We start from the raw sequence: 4,291 nt of genomic DNA, 5'->3' as shown, positions 1-4,291 counted from the left end.
AAAACCAACGCTCCTTACTATAATAAACACACGTGAATAAACTGAGGAAAGCCTCCACAAGCAACATGAACATAATCCCACAAAAACCTAAGCGGGTAAACAGGGGTAAATATACACACAGGAATTAAAGCAAATGAAAACCAGGTGTGAATGAACCAAAGACTAAACAAACTGAAAAAGAAAAATGGATCGGTGATGGCTAGTAGGCCGGCGACGCCGACCGCCGAGCACCGCCCGAACAAGGAGAGGAACCACCTTCGGTGGAAGTCGTGACACTATGCCTTTAAATAACGCCACTTTAATAATGTTTACATATCCTACATCACTCATCTCATATGTATATACTGCTCTATACCATCTACTGCATCTTGCCAATGCCGCACAGCCATCGCTCATCCATATATGTATATGTACATATTCTTATTCATCCCTTATATTTGTGTGTATAAGGTAGTTATTGTGAATTTGTTAGATTACTTGTTAGATATTACTGCATTGTCGGAAACTAGAAGCACAAGCATTTCGCTACACTCGCATTAACATCTGCTAACTATGTGTATGTGACCAATAAAATGTGATTTTATTTGACTATGCATATCCTTGCTTCAGGTCCTGAACTAAAGGTAGTTAGAATTGGGTATGTCATTTTAGGCGAAAATTGAAATTGTTTAAAGTAGTCTTTGTGTATAGCAGAAAATATACTGACCCGTGTATACCGTCTATATATTTATATATACAGTATATATATTTTATATATACTTTGTCTATACCGACCCGTAGCACTTACGTCTGTTGCCATGAAGTGCATTGAAAGGCTGGTCATGGCTCACATCAACACCATTATTCCAGAAACCCTAGACCCACTCCAATTTGCATACCGACCCAACAGAACCACAGATGATGCAATCTCTATTGCACTCAACACTGCCCTTTCACACCTGGACAAAAGGAACACGTATGCGAGAATGTTATTCATTGACCACAACTCAACACCATAGTTCAACACCATAGTGCCCTCAAAGCTCATCACTAAGCTAAGGACCCTGGGACTAAACACCTCCCTCTGCAACTGGATACTGGACTTCCTGACGGGCCGCCCCCGGGTGGTAAGGGTAGGGAACAACACATCCGCCACGCTGATCCTCAACACGGGGGCTACTCACGGGTGCGTGCTCAGTCCCCTCCTGTACTTCCTGTTCACTCATGACTGCATGGCCAAGTACGACTCCAACACCATCATCAAGTTTGCCAATGACACAACAGTGGTAGGCCTGATCACCGACAACGATGAGACAGCCTATATAGGGATGTCAGAGACCTGGCCGTGTGGTGCCAGGACAACAACCTCTCCCTCAAAGTGATCAAGACAAAGGAGATGATTGTGGACAACAGGAAAAGAAGGACCGAGCACGCCCAAATTCTCATCGACGGGGCTGTAGTGGAGCAGGTTGAGAGCTTCAAGTTCCTTGGTGTCCACATCACCAACAAACTATCATGGTCCAAACACACTAAGACATTCGTGAAGAGGGCATGACAAAGCCTATTCCCCCTCAGGAGACTGAAAAGATTTGGCATGGGTCCACTGATCCTCAGAAGGTTCTACAGCTGCACCATCAAGAACATCCTGACTGGTTGCATCACTGCCTGGTATGGCAACTACTTGGCATTCGACCGCAAGGCACTACAGAGGGTAGTGAGTACGGCCCAGTACATCAGTACATCCAAGACCTCTATATCAGGCGGTGTCAGAGGAAGCCGCCCTGAAAAGTGTCAAAGACTCCAGCCACCCTAGTTATAAACTGTTCTCTCTGCTACCGCACGGCAAGGAGTACCGGAGCGCCAAGTCGAGGTCCAAAAGGCTTCTTAACAACTTCTACCCCCAAGCCATAAGACTCCTGAACAGCTAATCAAAAGGCTACCCAGACRCCTCTTTTACGCTGCTGCTACTCTCTGTTTATAATCTCTGCATAGTCACGTTAACTCTAACTACATGTACATATTACCTCAACTAACCGGTGCAGTTGCACATTGACTCTGTACCGCAGTGGTGGGCCGTCATCATCAGAATATAATTTTTTTTTAAATATATTTTCCCACAAATATGTATTAAATTATTCCCCAGAGTAAGAGTTATACTCTTCATTTCATAGCTTTCCTCTTGGTTGCACTGCTTCCAGCCCCAGGTTGAGATTTGGAGGGCTGGTCTTTATGTTATATKTTTTATCCAATCATATTCAGCCATCATGTGTTGCCAGGGGTCTAAAATCTGCCCTCAGGCCTTCAGAATCAACAGTGCGGGCGCTTGTAGCTTAWAGTGAATGGAAATMAAAATTTWGTGTCAACCAATCAGCTTTAGAGTTGGCTATTGTACGCCTGCTGGCTGGCTCCAGTGTTACACAGGAGCCAGCTAGCAGGCGTAGTGCGTGCACGTCTTTTGATTGGATTACCAATATTGAGAGGCAGGTCCTATGGGCAGGTCTATGCAGAACCTCAGAARTAGGAAACTGAATTTGATAAACGAATTAATTTGAGTACTACTAAGCTGTTTTTTCAACCCACAATGGCGGAAGGAGGAGAAGATATCGATTTGGTCGAGGATATAATTATAACGCCATTCTCAAGACGAACTTTTCAAGAAAAGTTAGACATTGTAAGGAGAGGTTGCCCGACGCCGACGCTACAAAGCCTGTCACAGGCGGGAAAGGGGTTCGTTCGCCACTTTCAAAGTTCCAACTACGAGCGCTATCAATGGCTCACAGGCTCCGATAAGCACTGCAAATTGTACTGCTGGGAATGCCTATTATTTGCAAGTGATCGATTTGGTGTCTGGAGCCACACTGGCTTTGCAAACTTGAGTTGTCTAACCAAGGCAGCAACGAGACACCAAAGTACGGCTGGGCACTTACAAGCAATGGTGCTTTTGAAAACTTTTGGGGACACCCGAGTGGATCTACAGCTCAACGAACAAGCGCGCAGGGCAACGGAGCTGCCCAATGAAAAGGTGAAGAAAAATAGGGAAATATTGAAAAGACTCATTGATTGTGTCTCATTGATGTTTACATCTTTGTGTCTTTCATTTAGGGGACACGATGAAAGTGCTGACTCCACAAACAAAGGGAACTACGTGGAGCTTCTTTCTTTTCTTTCTGAAAGCAACACAGATTTACAATACCACCTGTCCACTAACAAAGTGTTCATTGGGACGTCAGGCAAAATACAAAATGACCTAATTTATGCTATTGCTGAAGTGATGGGAGAAGAGATCAATAGGAGATTAAAAAAGCTCCCTTTGTTGCTGTTATGGTGGACGAGACAACAGATGTGGGAAATGCAGCACAGCTCTCACTCGTCCTGCGTTATGTGACGGACACAGGAGTCAAGGAGCGATTTATCCGATTTGAAGATGTGACAAGCGGRAAGCGAGCTGATGACATTGCCGCTCTTATTTTCCGTTTCTTGGAGGAAAATGAATGTAGTCTGGATAAAGTTGTGGCACAGTGTTTTGATGGCGCAGCAGTCATGGCATCTGGACTCAATGGGGTGCAGGCTAAAGTTAAGGAGAGGGCACCGATGGCCTTATTCATTCACTGCTATGCACATCGACTAAATTTAGTACTGACTCAAGGAGCCTCAAAGCTTAAAGAATGCAAGGTCTTCTTTGCCAACCTCAATGGCCTTGCACATTTTTCTCACGATCCCTAAGCGCACGCAACTGCTGGATGACATCTGCAAGCGTCGTCTTCCTAAGGTTGCACCAACGAGGTGGCAATATACATCTAGATTGGTCAATGCAGTCTTTGAAAAGAGAGTTGCCCTAAAGGAGCTGTTTAACCACTTACTGGAACATCATGATGACCATGACGGGGATACTGTGCTTATGGCTGATGGATTTAATGCACGTTTGGATATTTTGAGTTTGTTTTTTGCTTGAAACATTCTATGGGATTTTAATTATTCGGATGTGCTTTTTGGAATTCTACAGAAACAAACTTTGGATGTTCAATTCTGCCTGACAAGGGTGAACGAGTTTTGTGACACAATTGAGCGAGAGAGGCGCAGGTTCAGTCAAATCTACGATGACACAGCGCGCATCTCAAGTCACCCAGCGCACGCAGAGGCCCAGCACAAGGAGACCCTCCGACATACTACCAACAACTCCACAGCAATATTCTGGACAACATTCTTTGCCAGATACGAAACAGGTTTCAAGACCACGAAAACTTATGTTTCTCTCCCTCCTGGACCCCCAGCACTTTCAGACCTACCGGAAAAAATTCCCGCAAACAGCCTT

This window comes from Salvelinus sp. IW2-2015, linkage group LG17 (genome assembly GCF_002910315.2).
Source record: "Salvelinus sp. IW2-2015 linkage group LG17, ASM291031v2, whole genome shotgun sequence".
Lineage (NCBI taxonomy): Eukaryota > Metazoa > Chordata > Actinopteri > Salmoniformes > Salmonidae > Salvelinus > Salvelinus sp. IW2-2015.
Note: the sequence above shows the minus strand (reverse complement) of the source record.